At 57.1% G+C, this 25260-nt stretch overlaps 2 gene segments (V, D, J or C); both read right to left on the reverse strand.

The window, feature by feature from the left end:
• Positions 1-21146, reverse strand: part of LOC308646103 (immunoglobulin heavy constant alpha 2-like) — a 145316-nt gene extending 124170 nt beyond the window's left edge. The window contains exon 1 of the C gene segment in view: positions 21077-21146.
• Positions 10938-25260, reverse strand: part of LOC308646104 (Ig mu chain C region membrane-bound form-like) — a 298492-nt gene continuing 284169 nt past the window's right edge. The window contains exons 2-8 of the C gene segment in view: positions 23274-23334; positions 14716-15030; positions 14287-14628; positions 13715-14035; positions 13298-13630; positions 11306-11421; positions 10938-11194 (exon numbers count right to left, since the gene is read on the reverse strand).

Here is a 25260-nt window from a genome sequence, read left to right on the forward strand (position 1 = left end):
ATATATGTCAGTTAAGTATAGGTTATTGATTGTGATATTGAGGTCAATAGTTTCTTTATTCAACTTTTGTTTGGAGGTTCTGTCCAATGGTGATAGGTGTGTTGAAGTCACCCATAATTATTGTGTTGTGGTCTATTTGATTCTTGAACTTGTGGAGAGTTTGTTTTATGAACGTCGCAGCGCCATTATTTGGTGCATAAATATTGATAATTGTTATGTCTTGTTGGTGAATGGTTCCTTTTAACACTATATAATGTCCTTCCTTATCCCTTTTGATTAACTTAGTCTTGAAGTCGATTTTATTCGATATGAGAATGGCTACCCCTGCTTGCTTACGAGGACCGTGTGCATGGTATATTTTTTCCCAACATTTTACCTTGAGCCTGTGTATGTCTTTCCAATCAGATGTGTCTCCTGGAGGCAGCATATTGTTGGATTTGTTTTTTTAATCCATGTTACCAGCCTATGTTGCTTTATTGGAGAGTTTAAGCCATTAACGTTTAGAGTTACTATTGATATATGGTTTGTACTTCCTGCCATGTTTGATTATTTACCTCTTTTTTTTCTAATTTAGTTTGTTTCTCCATGATTAGCTTTCCCCCCATCCTCTGTCTTTACCAAGGCACTTCCCGCTGATGGTTTTGGTTATTGTTTTTCATTTCTTCCTTGTGTAGAGTTTTGCTCAAGATGCTTTGCAATGCTGGTTTTCTGGCTACAAATTCTTTTAGCTTTTGTTTATCATGAAAGATTTTTATTTCGTTGTCGTATCTGAAGCTTAATTTTGCTGGATACAGAATTCTTGGTTGACATCCATTGTCTTTCAGTGTTTGAAATACGTTGTTCCAGGATCTTCTCGCTTTCAGCGTCTGTGATGAAAAATCCGTTGTTAACCTTATTGGTTTACCCCTAAATGTAATCTGCCTCTTTTCTCTTGTAGCTTTTAATATTTTCTCTTTGTTCTGTATATTGGATATCTTCATAACAATGTGTCTTGGCATTGGTCTACTGTGATTTTGTGTGCTCGGTGTCCTGTATGCATCTACAATTTGTATATCTGTTTCCTTTTTTATTTCTGGAATGTTTTCTGTAATTATTTCCTTCAGCAAGTTACTCATTCCCTTGGCATGAATCTCTGTGCCTTCCTCTATCCCGATGACTCGTAAGTTTGGTTTTTTTAAGTTATCCCAAATCTCTTGGATGTTTTTCTCGTGATTTTTTACCAGCCTATCTGAGTTGGCTAGACTCTTTTCAAGATGATATATTTTGTCTTCATTATCTGACGTTCTGGCTTCTACTTGCTCCACTCTGTTAGTGATACTCTCGATTGAGTTTTTAATTTGGTTTATCATTTCCTTCATTTCTAGAATTATTGTTTGATTTTTTAAATAATCTCTATCTCCTGATAAAGATGCTTAACTTCTTCTTTTATCTGTTTATGTAATTCATTTTCAATGTGATCTTTAAGATTCCTTTCCATCTGTCTAAGGTGTTCCTTGAGTTCTTTATATGGCCATTTTTCTGATGACTCCAGGTCCTCCTGAATATTTAGGCTGTCTTTCATTGTTTGTACTCCTTTTCTTCCGTGCTTTTTTATGCTCATGATACTTCTTGTTCTGTTTGACTGCTGAGTTACTGTTTACTCTTATAAATTTATTTGATGCTTTGGAGGAGAGGTATTAGAAGGGAAGGGAAGAAGTCACTAAAGAGAGTGAGTGTAGGCAGGTAGAATTCAAGAAAGGGGGAATAAGAAAATTGAAAAGAAATGAAAAGACAAAAGAAAAAAAGTGAAAAGAAAGATAGAAAAAACGAAAAAATAAAAATTTAAAACAAACAAAAAAATTATAATGATAATAAAAAAATGGAAACTGAAGTTTAAAAAATAATAGTAATAATAATAGAATAAAAAGAATTAAAAAATTGAAACCATTAAAAAGAAAGTTAAAGAACAACAACAACATCAACTCCAAAAAGTAAGAATAAAATAAAAAAATACTAATAATAATCATAAAATAATAATAATAATAATAACAAATGCAGTCATAGAGCTCGATTAACTTCTCTTCCAGTAGGTGGAGCTATGCCCACTGGGCCAGGCTTCTCCTCTTGATAGGTGGGAACCAATCACTGTGCCTCAGCTCTTCTTCCCAGACTGTGTGGGTCTCCAGTCCTGAGTGCCTAGGTCCTTTTCTTGTGGTTCCTCAATCCAGGCCCCACTCACCTGTGCCACTTACCACAATACTGGCTACACGCTGGGTCTGCTGCTCCTGGGAGCCCTGTTTTCATGGATGCCTGGTCACACCCTTTCTGTTTGCCTTCCTCGGACCCTAAGTTTGTAGGGCTTGGGGCTGAGGACCCCCAGCGAATTTGTTTGCCCTCAGGTAGCAACTCCCCTGGTAGCTGGTGCAAGGGACCTCTGTTGTCAGCCGTGGTGGGAGCGATAGCCAGGTGTTCTGCACCGCTAGTCCCACGTCGCTCCTGATTCCCTGGGTCTGGCTATGGTGCTCAGTTGGCTTTTACCTCTGTGAGATCAGGTGGGCCGACTAGTTATTTCAGCGGGATTGTTAGTGCTGAGTCACGAGAAGCAGGCGAACCGGGGCTTGAATGCAGCAGATTCGTGCTCAGTGTGTGTTTTCTGAGGGGCCCAAATTGTACGCCCTAGCTCCACGTCAGCTCAGCATTGCCTAGTGATCCTGAGCAAACAGGCTTTAGATAATTTACAGCTCCCTATGCCCGCGCAGTTGAAGAGGTCAGAGACTTGATCTCTCCGCGCCTGCCGCCATGTTAGACCTCTTCAATGATATTCATGTTACCCTTACTGTTTCCTGGCATAAGCAAGATCTTGGGGTTATACAAACTGCTGCTTCTGTTTCCAGTCCAGTTTTCTAGAACTGAAACCCTGCTGCCGTCGCCTCCACTTCTGGGCCGCGCTCTTGGGCGCCGCGCTTGTTTGCGACCTTAGAAGCACCGCCGCGGCCTCCGCTGCTCCTTGGCCCGGTGCCTAGCTCCCGGGGCCCAAGCGGCTGCCGCCGCGGCTTTCCAGCCCCCTCCTCCGGAGCACGGGTCCCCTCGCAGGGGGATGCCGAACGACCCCAGAGCTGGCTCTGCCCCAAGGTGCAGCAGGGAACAGGCGACTGAGGCACTTGAGGCCGTGGTCCAGCCTTTGGAGGACAGAGCTCGGCACGCAGCCCAGTTCCAGTCTCTAGATGCGGCAGCTGGACCGTGTAGACAGGGCCATCAAGACAGCCTGCAGAAAGCAAATGGCCGCTCCCGCGGAGTGGATTTTCGACCCCAAAACCACAGCCCAGCCAACAATTCCAATCCACTAACTCTCCCTGTATAGACAATATTAAAAAAAAAAAAAAGGCGGGGTGTACTGAGCTTTCTTTGCCTCAGGTACTTACAATCCACTGCTGATTACCCATTCAGCTTCTCTGCCGGGAGCGAAGTGAAAGAGGAAGCAGATGGGCGCAAAGCGCCCGTGGCTCTGAGCAGGAAAGCGTCCGGGAGCCAAGCGTCTCTTTTTCAATCTCTTTGTTTTTTCTGCTGCTTGGCAGGGTGGTCCACTACAGATTAATGGTGAAAGGAGCTCTAACAAGCTGCGCGAAGTCTCGATTAAAGCCGCTGCTCTGAGCACCAGGCTCAGCAGCGGCCATCTTTCAAGGCCTATTTCAAATGTTAAAAACCTTGGGGCTTGCTTGTGGGAATACCTTCAGACCCATATGCAAGTTACAGGAAGAAGAATGGGAGATAAAAAAAAAGTGAAACCCAGGTGGTAACCAGGATGCTTTTTTTCAATATCTATTTTATTATTGCCTTTTCCCACATCATAAAGTTTTATTTTGTTTTTTGAGCTCATACAGACCCAGGTTAATGTTTTTCTGATCAGTTCTATTTTTTGACTGTGGAGTTTTAAACATTGCAATGGAGATTTCACCTGTAAAAAGCTACAAGGCCTTTATTATGTTATGTGTTGTATGTATTGTATCATGTATCCACACTTGTGTTTTGTGTTGTATCTGTGTATGTGCATGTGTCCATATATCATATATGAGGAGCGCTCATGAAAAAATGGATCCAATATTTTTTTATTCACATGATTTAAATGGTTTAATTTAAATTAGATAAACAGCTGTTGAGGATTGTTTTTAAAGGTGGTTAACAGATCTGTTTGTTTACTAATTTAAATTAGGTAAACAGCTGTTAAGGATTGTTTTTAAAGGAGGTTGACAGATCTGTTTGTTTACTTTCTCCTTTTCTTTTCATTATATTTAATAATTCTGTTCAGGATAATATAAATTGTTCAAAAAATTGTTTTCTTATTGCCTGCTGGAATGTTACACAATTTTTTTTAGCCATCATTGCCAGAATTCCTATCTTCATCCCAGTGCTGGTGAAGACAAAGATAAAACCAAACTACAGCTTCTGCGATAGCTACCACAGTAAACTGTATAAACTGATGCATCAATGAATAATAACTCAACAAGTGATGCTCAATCAAGGAGTCGATTTACTTTGGGAGGAAATGGACATATTGATGGATTCCTCTGCTTTGAACTGCTTGCAGAACTTGCCTGGACTATGTATCACTTGTATGCATTGTGAACTATCTGTTGGTGCAGCGAACTGTGGTACTGCTGGGGCATCTTTGCTGATGGTGTCACCGGTGGTACAATTTTTCCAAAAACAGCTGCCATTTGGCTTGGCATTTTGCATCCTCTTCCCTTCTGCTTGTGATAGTCTAAAATTTGGGGGCCAACAGAGGTGAGGCAAAGAACTTCACCCCCCCACTGGCACCAAGGCCAAATTTGGGAGCCAACAGAGGTGAGGCAAAGAACCTCACCCCCCCACTGGCACTAAGGCCAAATTTGTGGGCCAACAGAGGTGAGGCAAGAACCTCACCCCCCCACTGGCACTAAGGCCAAATTTGGGGGCCAACAGAGGTGAGGCAAAAACCTCACCCCCCCACTGGTGCATAGGCCTATCCACAAGTATGGCTGTATGCTGGACTGGTAGTCATTGAAGGGTATGATCCAATTGCAGTGGTACCAACCCAAGACAGGAGGCTGACACCTTGAAGTCAGCTCATCCGATGACGGGTAAGAACCATATGTAGTATTGGACAACCTAAGAGGCACAGTCCCTAAGCCACATTGCTTATTGTTTAAACAGAAGGGGGGAGATGTTGAGGGCCACAGCCGAGTCGAGATGACGCATGGCATTTTTGCCAGAAGTAGTGGTTGAGAGGTGACGCCAGCGAGCCATGAAGATGATGACTTTTGAGTTCTTGAGGAGTTCCTGTTGAGTTCTGGTTGAGCTCTCGTGGGGATTCCTGAAGAGTTTGCGTTGGTTGGTGAGGTTCCGGTGGTGGGAGTTCTGGTTGGTATGTTCCTGGAGGAGCTGTGTGGGTGGCGTTCAGGAGAGTTCCCAGGGAGTGTGCTGGTGGAGTTTGGAAATAAAGTTTGTTCCTGCTTGAGTGGCTCGTGGTTTGTGCCCAGCCAGACTGCGGCAGCTGAGAATGTCTTCACGGGGCTGGGAGGCTGGGAGGAGAGACGGGAGCCAGGAGGTGGGGCTGGGTGTCCCTGTGTGGGGTGACGTCTCGGCTGGGTCCCCTCTCCAAGGCTGAGCACTCTCTCTGTGTTTGCTGGTGTCTGTTGGCCTGGGGCCACTTCATCTGCCTCAGAGCCCTGGGGACAGACGGCTGTAGCCCCAGGGGTGCAGAGGAAGGTTCAGGGCCGAGGGCCGAGCAGTGGCCATGGCCCACAGACAACCTCATGTCCCTCTAGGTTCTCCTCATGGCCCTGCCAGCCCTGAATTGCTTTCTAGTGTGTGCCCCAGGAAGGGCATCTTGCCCCCACCCTGATGGGGGCTGAGCCTAGAGCCCCCCTGGAGAAGGTGGAGAGACTGCTAAGGGACAGAGTGATGAAAAAGAGGACTGAGAAGGGGCAGAGCGTGGGCTGCAGCCTGCCCTCCTCTGCAGGTCCCTGTGGTGGTCACTGCTCTTGCTCTCGCCCTCGCCCCCAGAGGCCAGGCAGCTGGGGCTGACCAGGCCTGGGGAGGAATCAGTGCCTGGTGAGAGGCCCTTTGTCCTGTGGGCAGTGAGGTGGAGCTGGACTTGACAGCACCTCTCCCCTTCAGCACCCATCCTCTTGCTCCTCTGTCCCCCAGCAGGCACCCACTGACCGCCTTCTCCTGCTGCCTGTGCAGGACACAGGCCCTGTGTGGGGCAGATGACCCTAACCAAAGACTGCCTGTGAACCGGCCGATGGGGCTGCCAGGGTGAGGGCTGGGTGGTGGGTGCTCAAGTGGACCTGTCCAGAGCCGGCCCAGGACCACTGGCCAGTGCAGGCCTCCCCAGGAAGTGACTGCTGAGATGAGGCACACAAAGTGGGTGGGGTGACCTGGTGGAGAGGGGGAAGGCCTTGAGCAGGGGACAGTGTCCCTGGCTCGGGGTGGAGGGTGCCACAGGCCTGTGCTGGGCAGAGGCGAGACCTGAAATGTCCAGGCCGAGGAGACTCATCAGTCAGGAGCGTGGAAAGATTTTAAGGGAGGTAGTGTGTATACATAGTCCAGCTGGAGCCTGGCCTGTGGCCTGTCCAGGAGAGGGCAGCACAGCCACCGAAGCGGGCAAGTCCAGCGTAGGTGGGGAGAACAGAGGAGCCCACAGGCCCCTTCCAGGGTCGCGCCCCGTGCTCACCCAGAGCCTCTGTGGGTAGGGTCTCTGGGACTGCTGGCTGGCCGTCGCACAGGCAGGAGTGGTCAGCTCAGAAGCTGTGTGAGCACTGGAGCTCAGGGCAGCCGTTGAACCTCGTAAAAAGAACCAGTGTGTGGCCGACCCCTCACCTGCGGCTTTCACGTTTCAACCACCCACAGTCAACCGTGGTCTGAAAATATTAAATAGAAAATTCCAGAAATGAGCCACATAGAGGTTTTAAATTGTGCTCTGTTCTGAGTAGGTGATGAGACCTTGCATTGTCCTGCCCAGGATGGCAGCCGGCGTCCCTTTGTCCAGCCTTCACGCTGTCCATGCCACACATCCGCCAGCCTCTCAGGACCTGCCTCTGTTCCTGGTGGGCTGGCATGGCATCATGGTGCCTGTGCAGGGGGCTTGGCACTCCTGGGCTTTCCCGCATCCACAGGGGTCCTGGAACACATCCCCTCTGGACAAAGGGGACACTGCATCTTTGTTTCTGTTCGTTTCATTTTTCTAGTGAACAGAGGTCCTGCTCCATGATGAATTGGAAACATAGAAAGGGACAACTGTCCTCTGCTCTGGGTAGTTGGAAACACCTGGAATACAGGGGTGACTGGTCCCTGGACCGGTCACACAGCTGGACATGATGACTGTCCATTCAGAACAAGGGCAGAGGAAGAGACCCCCAGGTGGGGGTCAGAGAGTCTCCCAGGAACACAGGAAACCTCAGGCGCGGGAGCCAGGCAGAAGGTGGCTGGGCCTCTCAGCAGGAGACAGCCCTGGGAAGACCTGCTCCCTTTGGACCTGCCTGGAGCCGCCGTTCCCCTCACACAGGGACCAGGAAGAGTTTTAGCTGGGGTCGGATTTTTTTTTGAATCTTGGTTATGGGCGATGCCCTTCTGCTTCATTGTGTCCTGTCCTTGTTGACCGTATGTTATGCACACATGGGCCTGGGGAGAGCCTGGAGGAGAAGTAGGTGTCCATGTTCCACAGAGTGGGCCCTCTCCTCTCTCAGCAGGGAGGGCCTGTTCATTCTACGCTGGAGCCGAGCTGTGCTGGGGCTGGGGGCAGCTTGGCTGGCTTCTGGCTCTAAATGCTTTGGGGTGGGGTCAGACCCTCCACCCAGAGGGGCTTAGGGCCTCTGCAAGGCTGGAGACCTGCAGCCGTGCTCCCTGGCTGAGGCTGGCGCGGCAGAGGCCCTGTGTGGGGTCGGTGGGCAGGGCTGAGTGGCGCTGGACCTGTCCTGCCAAGCTGATGTTGGGTCTCTGGCTGAGTCTTTATGTCCTCTTCCCTTACAGGTGTCCTCCTCTGTCTCCCTGTGCCCCGAGGGGTGACGAGTAGCCGCCATCTCTCCTCATCTGGGGATGTAGGCCAGCTGGACTTTTCTGAGTCCTTGTCCTTAGTGGCTTTACATAAAGTTGTGTTTTAAGAGTTTGTTTGGTGGGGACTGGGGCTGTGGCCAAGTGGCACAGCACTTGCCTCGCATATGCAAGGCACTGGGTTCACTTCTCAGCACCACATACTAATATGAAAATAAAACAAAGGTCCACCAACAACTAATAAAAATACTTTTAAAAAGTTTATTTGGTGTTTTATTGTGGCTCAAGCAGCATCTCACTGTCTTCCACATTTTAATGGCCAGCACGGTCCAGATGTATGTCCTAAGAGGTCACCTCGGCGGCTGAATGAAGGATGGGTCAGAGGAGAAAAACTGGCCACAGAGAGACCAGAGGGGCTGTTGTGACCATCTGGGTGAAGGGTCCTTGGGGTTAGTGGAGAAGCAGGCTGCGTGGTGCTCGTGAGCAGGAGGGGCAGGGCTGAGGCCCGGGTTCGACATGGGCTCACATGGACGTGGCTATCCCGTGAGATAGGAGAAGACTGTGGGGAAAGAAGCCACAGCCCGTGGCCCAGTGCAGGCTGTGCCCAAGGAGGAGGGGTCGGGGTGGGGGCCTGGGTGGTAGCAGGGTCTGGTACTGGAGCGTAAGAGGGAGACCCCCGGGGGGAGACGGGGGCGGGGACTGAGGAGCAGCCGCAGCTCTCGGGAGACCAGGCAGGGCAGGGCTGGGCCTGCCAGGATGCCTACCGCTGTCCAGCCATCTACACAAGTCAGTGGGGCCAGGTTCCAGGTTCAGTCTCTGAGGCCTCCCGAAGCCACCTCACAGTGGGGGTCACACATGCTGCCCTTTGTGTGGTCCCTGAGGAGGCTCAGACTTCCTCTGCCTGCCGCCTGGCCCCAGGCCTTGCAGCTGTGAGCCGGTCTGGGCCCTGGAACTTTCTCTCAGACACCAGGTGGGAGCAGGTCCTAGTGGCTTCTGTGGGGCCAGGAACTGGGCCTGGGGTGGCTGGGAGGATCCCTGTCGGGTCCCTGATGGTCCTTCTCCCCACCACTGCCTCTGCCTACAGCTGGCCTGGCCTCCTCTGTTCCAGCCTGATGGGCCTCTCCCCGGCCCCAGCCCCCACCACGACCTGCCACCCCCTCCTCATCAGGGCTCAGGTAGTAGCCCTCGTGCTACTGGGTTGTGCCCAGTGCCACCTCTTCTCTGCTCCCAGGCCACCAGGCCTGGCCTGGCACCCGCCCTCTCCCTGTCTCAACAAAGCAGAACCTGCCCCTGCTCTTCCAAACACGCAGACCCTGACCTTCACCTGCGTCTTTCTCCTGGGACTCCTGGGCAGGACCCTGGCAGCCTCAGGGCCCAGTCCTGATGGCCTTCCCCAAGCCCCCTCTTGGGCCTCTCTGGATATTCTTTCTTGCCCCTGAGGTTCTGTGTGCAGCAGTGCTGGGCCCCATGACCACACCACTGGAGGAGATGCTGGACACGAGACGCCAGGGGATTCACTGGGCCCTGCTGGTCCCAAGTCCCGGGGCCTCAGGACAATGAGTTTGGAAATGGAATCTGCAGACGTCCTCACGTTGAGATGAGGCCAGCTGGACTGGGGCGGGCATCAGATCCCACAGGACGCGTGTCTCCATAAAAGGGTGCCCAGCTCAGACTGCACTCAGAGGGGTGGTCCCCGGGAGAGGCCTGCAGCACACTCTCCCTGCTGACGAGAAGGACAAGCCCCGCGACCCCAGGGTGCCCAGGCCTGGCCTCCAGCACCACTAGAGGACACGCTGTGCTGGGTCTCCTGTGACGTCTGGCTAAGATGAGACCCCATGCCCTTTCGCACTCGAGGTCACCCCTCTGGGGACCTGGCTGCAGGAGACTGGCCCTCAGTGAGGCACCATCCCAGCCCTTCCTCTGCAACCCTCTCCCCACCATGCCTCTGCTGGCCCTTGCCCCACAGCTGGCCTGGCCTCCCCTGGACCTGTAGACTGCCCAAGCAGTCCATGCCCCAGCCATGGCCAAGGGCAGCCCCTGATGCTGCCCGCAGCTTGTCTCTGCAGGGTCCTGTCTCCGAGCTAACTCTAGCCCAGGACCCAGGTGCTGGCTTCTCCTGTCCTTTGCCCTCCTGTCCTGCGATCTCCTAAGAGCTGCCGTGGACTGAGCTTTCTGTCCCCTCCCAAATTTTCTCTGCTGAACCTTGACCACCCAGGTGACAGCATGGGGAGGTCTGGCCTTCAGAAAGTGACTAGGGCCAGAGGGCATTGGTGGCCTTGGATAAGAGCCCCAGACAGACCCCCGTCCCTCCCACCACATGAGGAGGAACTGCCTACCAACCAGGGAGCAGCTCTCACTGGACAGGAAACTGCTGGTGCCTTGGTCAGACCACCTGCCCAGGCCTTGGTCACAGCAGCCTAAAGGCACCAAGCGCAGGCCACCCAGCTTTGCTCTGCTTTCCACGCTCCTCTCCACGCCCACGGCTGCAGGTCCCTGGCACCCCCTCCCCAAAGAGTGTGATGCCTGGCCCCCTGCAGGGGGTGTGCACATGCTCCCGAGGCCCAGTCTGGCCCTTCTGAATCCTTGGGGCACGTGGCCCTCAGGCTGGCTGGATACAGCACTGAGAGAGAAGGTGGGCAGAGGCCCCCAGCAGACCCACGGAGGCCCAAGCCGCCCCCCTGTTTGGACTGTGTAGGAGGCCAGGCCTGGAATTATTTACTGCTGGCCACTGTCCTTCCATCAGGCTCCACAGCCATGAGCAGCCACCTGTGGCCTCCCGCCTCTGGGCCTTTCCTTTGGGGTGTCACCTTGCAAGCCTCGCCAGGTCGCTCCCTGCCCCTTGGCCCCCTTTGGATCTGGCCTCGTCACTCAGGATGCCCACACAACGTGGAAAGTCTGAAAAGGAAACAAGACCCTTCGGCACAGAGTGGTTCCAGGAGAGGACAACTGTATTGGTGTCAGGCTACACACACACGCTCGGCGAAGCAGGGCGGACAGCAGGCCCAGGGCTGGGGCCAGTGTCAAAAGCAGCCTGCGTCCTAGAGTGCAAAGCTGGAGAGCCACCCACGGAGGATTCAGGTCCAAGTCTACGGGCCACAAGGCTGGCCCTGGCCCAGAGGCAGTGCCCCTGCGGGTCGGTCAGTCTCTTGACCTCCGATGTCCATCCCCGGGTCAGTCACTTCACCTGTGGGCCACAGAGACAGTGTGAATTGCTGCCCGGTTAGCTAAGAGGTGGGGCAGGACTGCCACCCAGCCAGGCCCCCCCATCCCCTCTGTAGCCCCAGGGCCAGTCTACCTTGAACAGGGTGACGGTGGTGCTGTAGAAGAGGCTCAGGAGGAAGAGGACGATGAAGGTGGAGGCAGTGGTCCACAGATTCTCGAAGCCCTCCTCCTCGGCGCTCACCTCCCCCTCTGCAAGGGGACACATGGGGAGGAGGGTCAGCTTGGGCCTGGGCCCACAGCAGCAGCCAGGCTTTGTGCCAGCAGTGCCTCTGGCCACCCGCCTCTTGGGCCCATCTGGAAGAGATCCAGCCAGAATGGGTTGGTGCCCAGCCGTGTGGGCTGGACAGAGACAGAGCACAGGCCAAGCTGAGCTGGCGACTCCAGGACCTGGTCCTCGGAGCCCTGGGGTGGTACAGAGAGCAAGATGATGTGGCACACAGACAGGTGCAGGAGGGCAGAGGTGGGGACTGTGGCAGAGTGGACCTGGTCCTCGGAGCCCTGGGGTGGTACAGAGAGCAAGATGATGTGGCACACAGACAGGTGCAGGAGGGCAGAGGTGGGGACTGTGGCAGAGTGGACTTTCCTGGAGGAGTTAGCCCAGTACCTGGGCTGTGCAGTGTGGGGGCTCCCTGTGTCCTGGGGTTGGGATGGGCAGAGGGAGCTGGGGGCTGAGGCCCTCCCCTCCTTACTCTGCCAGCACTCGGCCACTCCATCCCCTGCTCAGAGCAGAGTCCCTGTGGGGATGTCCTGGCTGGCTGGTCCTGCCCTATCAGCATGACAGCTCTTGGGACTGGACAGACAGACACTGGAGGGACACGGGTGCTCAGTGGGGTCTGTGGCCTCGGCACAGATGGGCCCTCGGGGACAACTGAACCCCAGGCCTCCAAAGGCTGAGCACATGGGGGATTTCTAGGAGATGGCTGCAGGCTGGGCTGTGTGCCTGGTGACCTTGTTGGGTCCCTGTCTTCCCCACAGAGGCCTCGAGCCCCCTGGGCCTTCTCCTGCCTGCTGTTCTCCAGGGTGGGGAGCCAGGTGGGTGCTTGCGGGGCAGACCGCTCAGACAGGGCTCCCAAGGTGTCCTTATCAGAGGGGCACCCAGGGCCACCCACTGCCCTCAGGGCATATCTGGACCCTGCCCCCTCTGTCAGGATGTGGCCTGGACCCTGCTTCTCTCACAGGTGGCTGCTGGGGTTACCCACAGCCTCCACCGAGAGCCTGGACAGGAGGCACTCAGTCCCTGGGGCAGCTGCCACAGGACACAGGCTGGGACTCCCCAAGAAGCTGCAGTGGCAGAGCCAGGGTGGTGCTCTGAGCCCTGGGCCTGAGGACAGCAGCCCTGGCAAAAGTCCAGGCGGGCTGAGCCATGGAAGCATCTCCACACACAGACAGAAGGACAAGCAGAGGCCAGCGGGAAGCCCTGAGGCAGCAGTGCAGGGAGGGCTCCAGAGTGTGGTGGACTGCCGCCCAGGTGGGGGTCCTGCCCAGGCCGGGCCTGCAGAGTGCGTCCACGTGCTCGTGAGCACAGGTGAGTGTGCTTGGGTGTGCTGTGTGTCCCTGCCCGGTGCGTCTGTGCCTGGGGAGTCCCTGTGCCTGCCTGTCAGTGTGTGTGTGTGTCTGTGTGTGCAAGGACGTGGGTGTGCATGTCTGTGTGTGCAGGGACATGGGTGCCCGTGTGTGCGAGTGTCTGTGTGTGCGGGTGTGCTGCATGTGTGGTGTGGCAGAGCTTTTGGCTGTTTCTGGAAGCAGCTGGAGGAAGAGCGTGGCGACTGCCCGCCCTGAGTGCCCTGGGAGGCTGCGGGTGGCAGGTGGCGAGGCAGGAGGGGTCGCGTGGAGGGCGCGAGGGACACAGCAGGTGAGAGCATCGCACACTCAAGACCAGCATCTTTTGAACGGATCTTTTTATTCTGATTTTTATAAAACGTGGCATCTCACTCCACTGATGCAGGTAGTGTGCACACAGAGCGAAGGGACCCCAGGACCTGGACTGGCGGGTGGCCAGCGGGTCAGTAGCAGGTGCTGGCCGTGTCAGACATGATCAGGGACACGTTGTACAGGGTGGGTTTACCAGTGGACTTGTCCACAGTCTTCTCGGTCACCATGTGAGCCAGGGCCTCATGGCCTACGACGCAGGAGAAGGCCTCGCCTGAGTTCCAGTCTTCCTCGGTCACTGTCAGGATGCTGTGGGCATAGTAGAGGCCCGGGGCCTGGGGCTCAGGCGTCGGGGCGCTGGTCACGTACTTGTCTGAGGACACGGGCTGCCCCCGGTGCAGCCACTGCACGAAGACATCCGGGGGAGAGAAGCCCTTCACCAGGCAGGTGACCGTGGCCGACTCCCGCAGGGCCAGCTGCTCCCGGGCTGGCGGCAGCAGGTACACGGCCGGGGGGTGCCTGGCCACCTCTGTGAGAAGAGAGACGGTGGTGAGTGAAGGTGGGACGGGGGGATCCTGGGAGCAGGGGGCGGGGTGCTGGGGGCTGAGCCTACCCCTGGGCTTGGAGATGGTCTCCTTCAGCGGTGAGGGCAGGTCATTGTGGGTCACTGTGCATGTGAACTGCTCCCCGGACTCCCAGTCTTCCACGCAGACACTGGCCTCGCCCACAGCACTGAAGGTGCCGTTGGGGTGGCTGCTGGAGATGTTGGTGTGGGTTTTCAGAGCCTCTCCATTCTGGCGGGCCCAGGTGATGATCAGGCTGTCGTAGGTGGCCAGGTCTGTGACCAGGCAGGACAGCTTGGCTGATTTGGTGAGGAAGATGCCGGCAAAGGTCGGGGGGACGGTGAAGACCCGGATGCCTGTGGGTGGACTTGCTGTGGAGAGAATGCTGGTTGAGTGGTGGGTGGCCGTGAGACTGGGGGCAGCAGATCCGCCCAGCCCTGGTGTCCTGCTGCAGCAGGGGCGACGCCCCCCACCCCACCCAACTGCTGCTTCTGCTGCCTCTGCCCCTGCCCAGGCCCGGGCAGCAGATGGCAGGTCTGGGGAGCAGGCACCACCTGAGGGAACCTGTGTGGGTGCCCTGGCAGGGTGTGGGGAGTGCTGGGCCCGGGACAGGGGCACTCACTGGTGCCACACACGGAGGACACGTTCTTCTGGAAGGTGAGTCCCCTGTGATCCACGCGGCAGGTGAACACGTGCTGGCTCAGCCAGTCACTCTCAGTGATGGTCAGTGTGCTGGTGACCTTGAAGGTTGAGCGTTGGGACCCACTGGCTTCTGCGGTCACCGGGCCCGTAGTGAAGCCAGACGTCAAGACCTTTCCCTCCCGGAGCCAGGACACTGTGATCTGCTTGGGGCTGAAGTCCGTGGCCTGGCAGATGAGGCTGGACTCGCGTTTGCCGGGACCAGAGAAGGAGTCTCGAGATGGGATGAACACACTCACGTTGGGGGACTGGTCCACTCCAATACCTGAGATAAGGGACAAGGTGTCAGCTCCGCCTGCGAAGCAGCCCCCCATAGCTCCCTCCAGCCAGGCCAGAGGGTCCCCAACCTCACCTGGGAGGGGCACCTCCTTGTGTTTGTTGTTACCGCCATGCTGGACTCTGCACACCAGGAACTCGTCGGGGTCCTGAAAGGCGTCCTTGGAGGACAGCAGGACCTGAGAGGTGGCGGCATACTTGCCCTGCACCATCGTCGAAGGGAAGGTCCTGACACCCTGACGGATCACTGTGCTGTTCTTGAAGTTCCAGGAGAAGGTGGCTGTGTCGGGCAGGAAGTCCTTGGCCAGGCAGCCCACAGCCACCAGGCTCTCGTCGGACAACGGGCTCTCACAGGAAACGAGGGGGAAGAGGCTCGGGGACGACTGGCTCGCTGAGGACCCCGAGGCACAAAAAGAAAGGGAAGGGTGAGAAGTCGTCTCCTGCGCCCTGCTGGTCAGGGGTTTCTCCCAGCCCCCACCCCACTGCAGCTCGCTCCAGTGCTGAGCCTCCTGTAGGCCCCCGGCCTGCACAGACGAGGCTGGCTGTGGCAGGAGGTCAGGTGACAGCTGAACTGATGTGAGGCTTCTGGGGCAGCGGGAGGGCCTCTGGCTGTAGGACCCCAGTTTTTAAAGCCAGGAGGGTGGGAGGGGGCTCCCAACAGCACATGTTGAGCTGGCCACAGGCAGCACTGACACCTGCACTCAGGGACAGGCCTGCATCCCGGCTCCCCATGCAGGAGGCTCGGCTCGAGCTCAAGCCTACGCCAGCTCTGCCTCTTCCTGGGCACTGGCCCTCAGTACTGGCAGGCTCAGCTCCCACAGCACCCAGATCGGGCACAGAAGCTCACCCTGAAATCTCCCCAGGCAGGCAGCTCCAGGCAGTGTGTGGGAAGCACAGTGGATCACAAATATCTGCCCAGACAGTGTTGGCCAGGACCAACTGGCACAGCCAGCTCAGCTCAGCAGGGTCCATGTGGCCCAGCAGAGGTCAATCCAGCCCCAAACAGTCTCTTCAGACTTGCTAAAGGAGCTGAACTTCCATAAGCCCTGCTGACTCTAGCTCAGCACCTTTCAGCTATGCCCAGTCTAGGGCAGCTCTGCCCATGCATTTCAGGTCACCTCAGCACAAGTCACAGAGACCAGCCCAGCTCAGCTAGTTCACCCTTGCTACAACAGCTAACCCAGCTAAGCCCAGAATGACCCAAAACAGCCCAGCTCATCCAAGCCCAGATCAGCCCAGCTCAGTTTAGACAATTTAGTTCAATATAGCTCAGTGAAGCTCAGCCCAGTCCACTCCACGTGACCTTAGCTCAGCTAAGTGTGGTTCAGCTTGGCTCAGCCCAGCTCCGGTGAACCCATGGGAGCTCACCCATCTCATCCCTGCCCAGTTCAGCCCAGCTAAGCCCCGTCAGCCCAGCTCAGTTCATCCATCTCAGCCAGCTCAGTCTAGCCCAGCTCAGCCCAGCCCAGCCCAGCTCAGCCCAGCTCAGCCCAGCTCAGCTCAGCCCAGCTCAGCCAGTCCACCCAGGTCAGCCCAGCTCTGCTTAGCCCAGCTCAGCTCAGCTCAGCCCAGCCCAGCCCAGCTCAGCCCAGCTCTGCTTAGCCCAGCTCAGCTCAGCAGAGCCAGCTTAGCTTAGCCCAGGTCAGCTCAGCCCAACCCAGCCAGCTCAGCCCAGCTCTGCTTAGCTTAGCCCAGCCCAGCCCAGCCCAGCTCTGCTTAGCTTAGCCCAGCCCAGCCCAGCCCAGCTCTGCTTAGCCCAGCTCAGCCCAGCTCAGCCCAGCCCAGCTCTGCTTAGCTCAGCTCAACCCAGCCTAGCCCAGCTCAGCCCAGCCCAGCTCTGCTTAGCCCAGCTCAGCCCAGCTCAGCCAGCTCAGCCCAGCCCAGCTCTGCTTAGCCCAGCTCAGCCCAGCTCAGCCCAGCCCAGCTCAGCCCAGCTCGGTCAGCCCAGCTCAGCCCAGCCCAGCTCAGCCCAGCTCGGTCATCCCAGCTCTGCTTAGCCCAGCTCAGCTCAGCGGAGCCAGCTTAGCTTAGCCCAGGTCAGCCCAGCCCAGCCCAGCCCAGCTCAGCCCAGCTCAGCCTAGCCCAGCTCAGCCCAGCTCGGTCAGCCCAGCTCTGCTTAGCCCAGCTCAGCCCAGCCCAGCCCAGCCCAGCCCAGCCCAGCTCTGCTTAGCCCAGCTCAGTCCAGCTCTGCTTAGCCCAGCCAAGCCCAGCCCAGCCCAGCTCTGCTTAGCCCAGCTCAGCCCAGCTCAGCCCAGCCCAGCTCTGCTTAGCCCAGCTCAGCCCAGCTCAGCCAGCTCAGCCCAGCCCAGCTCTGCTTAGCCCAGCTCAGCCCAGCTCAGCCCAGCCCAGCTCAGCCCAGCTCGGTCAGCCCAGCTCTGCTTAGCCCAGCTCAGCTCAGCGGAGCCAGCTTAGCTTAGCCCAGGTCAGCCCAGCCCAGCCCCACCCAGCCAGCTCAGCCCAGCTCTGCTTAGCCCAGCCTAGCCCAGCCCAGCCCAGCCCAGCCCAGCTCAGTCCAGCTCTGCTTAGCCCAGCCAAGCCAAGCCCAGCCCAGCTCTGCTTAGCCCAGCTCAGTCCAGCTCTGCTTAGCCCAGCCCAGCCCAGCCCAGCTCTGCTTAGCCCAGCTCAGCCCAGCTCAGCCCAGCCCAGCTCTGCTTAGCCCATCTCAGCCCAGCTCAGCTCAGCTCTGCTTAGCCCAGCTCAGCCCAGCCCAGCTCTGCTTAGCTCAGCTCAACCCAGCCTAGCCCAGCTCAGCCCAGCTCAGCCCAGCTCAGCTCAGCTCTGCTTAGCCCACCTCAGCCCAGCTCAGCCCAGCCTAGCTCTGCTTAGCCCAGCTCAGCTCAGGCCAGCCCAGCTCAGCCAGCCCAGCCAGGTCAGCCCAGCTCAGCCCAGCTCTGCTTAGCCCAGCTCAGCCCAGCTCAGCCCAGTTCTGCTTAGCCCAGCTCAGATCAGCTCTGCTTAGCCCTGGCTCAGCTCAGCCCAGACAGCTTAGCCTAGCCCAGCTCTGCTTAGCTCAGCTCAGCCCAGCCCAACCCAGCCAGCTCAGCTCAGCTCTGCTTAGCCCAGCTCAGCCCAGTCCTGCTTAGCCCAGCTCAGCGGAGCCAGCTTAGCTTAGCCCAGGTCAGCCCATCATGCCCAGCCACCTCAGCCCAGCTCTGCTTAGCCCAGCCCAGCTCTGCTTAGCTCAGCCCAGCCCAGCTCTGTTTAGCCCAGCCCAGCCCAGCCCAGCCCAGCCAGCTCAGCTCTGCTTAGCCCAGCTCAGCCCAGCTCAGCCCAGCCCTGCTTAGCCCAGCTCAGCTCAGCAGAGCGAGCTTAGCTTAGCCCAAGTCAGCCCATCAAGCCCAGCCACCTCAGCCCAGCTCTGCTTAGCCCAGCCCAGCTCAGCCCAGCCAGCTCAGCCCAGCTCAGCCCAGCCCAGCCCCAGCTCTGCTTAGCCCAGCCTAGCATAGCCCAGCCTAGCTCAGCCCAGCCCAGCCCAGCTCTGCTTAGCCCAGCCCAGCTCAGGCCAGCCAGCTCAGCCCAGCTCAGCCCAGCCCAGCTCATCCCAGCCCAGCCCCAGCTCTGCTTAGCCCAGCCTAGCATAGCCCAGCCTAGCTCAGCCCAGCCCAGCCCAGCTCTGCTTAGCCCAGCCCAGCATAGCCCAGCCAGCTCAGCCCAGCCTAGCCCAGCTCTGCTTAGCCTAGCCTAGCATAGCCCAGCCAGTTCAGCTCAGCTCAGCCCAGCTCAGCCCAGCCCAGCCCAGCCCAGCCCAGCCCAGCCCAGCTCAGCCTGCTCAGCACAGCCCAGCCCACCTCAGCCCAGCTCAGCCCAGCTCAGCCCAGCTCAGCTCAGCCCAGCTCAGCCCAGCCAGCTCAGCACAGCCCAGCTCAGCCCATCTCAGCTCAGCCCACCTCAGCCCAGCTCAGCCCAGCTCAGCCCAGCTCAGCCCAGCCCAGCTCAGCCCAGCCCAGCAGACCTCAGCTAAAGCCACCCCATTCCTGGGTCCTGCACAGCCCTGCTGGCTTCCGTCTCCTACCCTATTCTGCCTGGCTCTCGGCTGCAGAGCAATCTTATCAATCACTACCATCCTTGAACAGCGGGGAAGACTATATCCTGACAACTTCAAATTCACTGAAACATCTTGAGATTTAGATCAAGAATGTAGGGTCTTTCCTAACAACAATGAAAAATCCCTTTCCTGCCAGAATCCCCGGCATTGCTCTGTCAGGGGAAGCACTCTGGGTCGTCTCCCTCAGAGCCCGACTTCTGGGAGACAGCACCCTTTAGCCTGGACTCCTTCTTCCAAGACTAAAATTAACCCCCAATGCTAAGCTCCCTCTAGATTAAAACCATTACTGACAACGACCAGAAAAGTCATTTTATCTAAATTTGCCACTTAAAATTCTTCTGTTTGCCATGAAGCTCTTTAGAAGCACAATAACCATCTAAAAGCCAGAGCTGCAGCTTTGTGAATTGAAAAGCATCACGAGCAGAACCATCAAGGTAATAAGCACTAGAGCCCCTCCTGCCCATTTCCCCTCAACGGGGACTTCAGGAGAAGTTCAAAATGGATCCTAGACAACGGCCCCTCAAGGGCCTCACAAAAGCCTTCTCTTCCCAAAAGATCTGTTCCCCTTCAAATTGGAGGAAACATCAGTACAAACTTTCCAGAAAAGCGGCCTTGGCAGTGGGCACTGCCTCTCTTACCACGTTGGGTGCCGGGTCACACGGAGGTCCCGAGGGTCTTTGATTCTTCCAAGTGCATTATATCCAGCTGATGCACGATTAGCCACTTGGCCTGGTGGCAGCAGCCAGGCCCACACATTCCCAGGTCCAGGCGGTCCTGGGGGACCCAGGCCAAGGCCAGGCCAGGAGCAACCTGCTCTCAGACCCCTGCCAGCACTCCCTGGACAAGAAGCCCAGCCAGCGTGGTCAGGAGGAGAGCCTCATCTTCGGGCCAGTGCCTGCATTCTTTTTTTGCACTATCTTGCTGGATTTTCTCTTAATTCACGAACTACCGCCTTTAACTGAAGTAATTCAAGACAACTCTTCACCCTTCATCTAAAATTCATTCTAAAATGAATATTGGAAAAGTAGTCTGAAAAATAACTTCAAAAGGCATCTTTCCAGAATGTCTAAGTGTCTCTTAATCACAGAGTAAACGGACTGGCTTAAAAATCGTAAAGAGTCACTGTAAAAATGATGCTGCAGGCTTTAGTTAAAGGATTGAGATTAATTGTCACATGGAGGACAACAAAGTAATTTACAAAAAGTTTTCTAAGTACATTAATAAACTGCCCCAAGATTGTTCACTTTCATATACATCTTGCTTTGAAAATGAAAACAGCTTTGAAGTTGGTCAGTCAAGTCTGAACAAACTAGAATCCATAAGCCAAGACTGAAACCACACAGCTGAAAGGGGCCCAGGCACTTCCCGCCAGCACCCTCACCTTATTTTAGAAATGCAAATCGTGCAGGTGTTGTTTTGCTGGGGAACTTTCGGATCTATGCTGCTGGCAGAGCCTTTCAGTGCCACTTCCTCTTACCACAGCTATAAATTTACCTATGGTGTTTTTTTGCTTCCTGAAATAGACTCTCCATGTGGCCTGCTTCCTGCCACCTGCGGAGGGTGGAGGGGCTGTGTCCCCGCCCCCCCCCCCACTGCTGAAGCCATCTTGGACCCACTCATCACCCAGCTCACCACTATTCAATTAATTAAAAACATAAATTATAGCTTCCTTGCTGTCAAAGCCAGTCCCGAATCAGACATTGCAGATAGGACTTAGAGTTGTTCACTGGAAACAGTTTCCAATAAAAACCGAACTTACTAAAAACCTCTCGTATTTTTAAGTCACAATTTTCTTGCCATTTTTGTCGGCAACCACTATGCAGACACTAAGAAGTGAGCCTTTCCAAGCTCCTGCCAGGGACTGTCCTCTCGGAGCCTGGCTCCCCTGGTCCCTGTGTCCCTGCCAGGACTGCAGCTGCCCACTCACCAGGACCGAGGCTACTCACTCACTCAGAGTTAACTTTACAGAAGTTAAACTACCGCCTGGCACACAGCACACCACAGGATTCTAAGGAAAGCCCTCTATTCCATGCTCTCCCAGGCGCCATAGCCCTTCTACAGGGGCTGTCACTGAGGCACACTCCTCAGCCAACACCGGCTCAAAAACTGAACATCATCCAGACCCCCGAGGCGTTCTGCTCTTTTTTAGCAACTCACCCAAAACACGGCCTCCCACCCTGAGCCCCCTTCCAGAGGCTCACTTTCTCCATTGGATGCATCAGACCTTATTCCGGTTTTCCTAAGGCATCTGGAAACCAAGGGAGGCTCCCCAGTCCCTGACCCCTCCTGGCCAGCCCACATGGGTCCCCTCGGGGACATGTCCCAAGAACCAGTCTTGGGTGCTCAGAAAATCGAAGAGTGGAGAATGAAAGCCAGGAGCAGTTGTTCTTACCTGAAGAGACGGTGACTGAGGTCCCTCGGCCCCATAGGTCCATGCCATAGTTATCACAATGGTGCAGTCTGCACCTGCACCCCACAAGAACCCTGGAGCCTGCCCTGACATGGTCCCCTGGCCGCGACACTGACCTCTGGCACCACACTGGAGCCGGCCAGTCACTCCTCTCCTCACCTGGGCCAGAGGCTCCAGAGCCCTTCATGGCCCCAATCCACACATTCCAGCCTGGACCCTCAAAAGGTGGACTGCCCGTGGCCTGGGAAATGTGACCCTTGACTGACCGCCCCTCATTCACAGGAGCCCAACAGACACCAACAAGCCCGGCCCCAAACGCAGGGCCTCAGAGTAGACAGAAGCCCAGTCCTGCCGCAGTCACAGATGCCTGATGTGGCTTGGCACAGACCGGAGCCCTCACCCAGACCAGCCAGTCATGCCCCTGCCCAGACTCCCGTGGCCCAGCTGGGAACGAGGGGGCCTGCATCTCCATCTCCCATTGCCGCGGCCCTCCCCCGGCTCCCTCTCCTGAGTTCCAGAATGCCGCTCTGACACGGAGACCCTGAAATGCGAGTCTCCCCAAGTCAGATAGATAGGGTGGGCGGAGGACTCACCTGAGCTGACCGTCACCAGGGTTCCTTGGCCCCAGACATCAAAAACATCGTCACATTGTGACAGATGTGGCTGGGTCCCAGACAAGAACCGTGCCAGTCATGCCCCTGTCCCAGACTCCCGTGGCTCAAACTGGGCATCAGCTCCCATTGCGGCGGCCCTCCCCCGGCTCCCTCTCCTGAGTTCCAGAATGCCTTTCTGACACGGAGACCCTGAAATGCGAGTCTCCCCAAGTCAGATAGGGTGGGCGGAGGACTCACCTGAGCTGACGGTCACCAGGGTTCCCTGGCCCCAGACATCAAATGCATTGTCACATTGTGACAATTGCGGCTGGGTCCCAGACAAGAACCGCACCAGTCAGGGCCCTGACACTACCTAAGATTGAGCCCTTGAAGGGGAGGGCAGTGGGACCCCACAAGCAAGTGTGGCCTGGACCCCCAGAGAGACCCCTGGTGCAGAGTCCAGGGCAGAGGGACTTGTCTGCATGAGCTGCGACCTCCTGCCGGCCCCAGTCCAGCCCCAGCCCCTTTTGGCCCAAGACCCACTTTCATTTGCCCACAAATGTAGCAGAAGCTTTCTGAGAGGAGAGGAGAGAGGTTGGAAGGACTTACCTGAGGAGACGGTGACCAGGGTGCCAGGGCCCCAGTAATCAAAGTAATCACATTGCCACAGCCCCAGTTTGGGGTGATACAAAAACCTCGCCCATCTGCCGCCCGTGCCCAGCTGGCCACAGCCCAGAGGCCTGCTCCTAAGTTCATCTCACCCAACACAACCACAAGGCAAGCGGCTCCCAGCCTGCTCTGGGCGCCTGGACCCCAGGGCCGGGAGGGAGACAGGCTGAAGAGCCCAGGGAGAGGCAGCCCAGGCGCCCTGGCCCGGGGCTCCGGGTTCCTGTGGCCACGGTGCCCCCAGCTCTGCTCCCCAGACAGCCTGTGGCCAGGCTCTGCCTAGCAGGCCACCACGGCAGTCCGATCCCCCGGGCTGGCAGAGACAGCAACTGGTCCACTCTCCAGTGCTGGACCCAGGTGGGCTACAGGACCCAGATGGGCACAGAGCCCAGAGATCAGGCAGGGAAGACAGAGGGATTTGCAGGGGACTCACCTGAGGAGACGGTGACCAGGGTGCCCTGGCCCCAGTATTGATCACATTGCCACAGCCCCAATTTGGGGTGGTACAAAAACCTTGCCCACCTGCCGCCCGTGCCCAGCTGGCCACAGCACAGAGGCCTGCTCCTAAGTTCATCTCACCCAACACAAAGCACAAAGCATCCTGCTCTGTGCCTGGGCCGGGAGGGAGATGGGCAAGGGCTGAAGAGCCCAGGGAGACGCAGCCCAGGCCCCCTGGCCCGGGGCTCCGGGTTCCTGTGGCCAGGGTGCCCCCAGCTCTGCCAGCAAGCTCTCCCTCCCAGACAGCCTGTGGCCAGGCTTTCCTCTGCCTAGCGGGACCACCACCGCCGTCCGATCCCCCAGGCTGGGGCTGTAGTGATCTGGCAGAGACGGCAACTATACACCTTCCAGCACTCGACCCGGATGGGGTACAGAGCCAAGGGACCAGGCAGGGAAAACAGAGAGACCTGGAGGGGACTCACCTGAGGAGACGGTGACCAGGGTGCCCTGGCCCCAGTGATCAAAGTACCAGTAGCACAGCCTCTGCCCTGTGGCTGCTCTCTTACAAAAATGTCTTCTTGGCCTGGCTCTGCCCATCCACCCTAGCTGTACCCAAGAACAGGACTCACCTGAGGAGACGGTGACCAGGGTGCCCTGGCCCCAGAAGTCAAAGTCACCATAGGCACAGTGAGCTGGCCCTGTGGCCAGGGACACAGAAACCTCCAGCACAGGGTCCTGGGGAGCCCAGGGGAGCCCCAGACCCTGGAGATTCTGCCCTCTGGTGGGAGAGACCTCCACCCCAGTCCCCAGCCAACCCCCTGCCTCCGCCCCGCTGGGGTGCAGGTGGGGCTTTTCACTGGTCCCAGGGGACACAGTTTCCCTGCTGAGCTCTGCTGATGCCTGTGTCTGTGCTGCTTAGCCCCTGCCCACACCACCTGTCCCTCTGCCTTCTCCTGCCCGTGGGCCAGCCCCCCTCACCCTCCACCAGGGCCCAGTGCGTCTTCTCCCTGGGCTCACAGAGCTCGAGGGTGGTGCTGGTTTTTGTAGAACCCTCAGTCACTGTGGATCCAGTTACCACTGTGGTTATCAGCTCAGCCAAAACCCTCCACCCCACAACCCCCGCAGGCGGGAGGCCCTAGAGAGCAGCAGGGGGCCACCGACTGGGCCAGAAGTTGGGAGCCCTGTGCACAGCCCCTGGTGGGCTGGACCGGGCCCTTATCTTCCCCTCTGACATCAACTCACATGGAGACCCAACCCCCAGCGGTACAGTCACTCCTGCGCTGGGAGCAGATGGCCTGCCCCTGTAGCCGTCACTAGAGTGTCAGGCTTTTTCTTGTCTTAGAGCTCCCAGCTGGGGGGACGCAGGTCTGCCGCCCTCTCTCGTCATGCTGGCTGCAGGGACAGGCCGGCTGTGGCAGTGGGGGGCGGCACCCTGGTCTGGAGGACTGGGGACTCCCAGATTGGCATTTGCAAGGTCCTGGAGGACAGTGTCCCTGGTGCTGGGTCCTGTGGCTGCATGTGACTGTGTCCCCTCCCTGACCCCCTGGAGCTCCTAGCCCTAAACAAGGGGTGGTGACATCCCCTGGATGGGTGCAGGAAAGATGGCTAAGGCAGACAACCCTGCCCTAGCCCTGCACGGCTGCCCTCCACCTGGACCAGGTGCTGCCTGTGTCCACCACCTGTCAGGGCCTGGGCTGTGGTGGGCCACACAGGAGCCAAGGCGTGGCCCTGAGTGAGTGCGGAGTCACCTAGGCCTGAATGTAGCAGTGAGCACATTTGGGGGGGGCTGCGGGGGTGGGGCACAGAGCAGCCAAGATGGGGAGGCGCCCTGACGTCACGGGGGGGCCTGGGGGGGACGGGAGCTGACAGCAGGACTGGTTCTGCCCAGGCGGCCTAGATGAAGGAGACCTGAGAGAACAGCCCAGGGCCCGGGGGGACGGGCGGCTCTGGTACAGTGTGGCCCAGGAAGGGCATCTGTGAAGGGACCCTGGGAAGGAGGGGTGAGGGCCACAGAGAGTGGAAGGTGGGGTGAGCTGCGGGGCTCCTGCCGGGGTCAGCAGCACAGGGAGGTCCTGGGAACAACGGGTATGGAGACCCAACAGGACGGGAAGAGTGCCAGGTGGCTCCAGGGCAGGGAGGAGCAGCGGATATGAGAAGCTGAGAAGCCTCCACGTAAGGGCAGGGGACCATGACCAGGGAGGGGTGGGCAAAGGAGGCCAAGAGGGAGAGCAGAGGACCGGAGGAGAGGGCAGACCTGGGATCAGGGCAAAGGACCCTGAGGAGGGAAGCTGACTAAGGCCTGGGACTGGGGCACAGGACAGTGAGGACAGGAGGTGACTGAGGCTTAGGACCAGGGACACAGGAGGGTGACCACAGGAGGTGACTGAGGCCTGGAAACTAGACACACGAGAGTGAGGACAGGAGGTGACTGAGGCCTAGGAACAGGGGCACAGGAGGTGAGGACACAGG

Source organism: Spermophilus citellus, assembly GCF_964194105.1.
Source record: "Spermophilus citellus genome assembly, chromosome: 4".
Classification (NCBI taxonomy): Eukaryota; Metazoa; Chordata; class Mammalia; order Rodentia; family Sciuridae; genus Spermophilus; species Spermophilus citellus.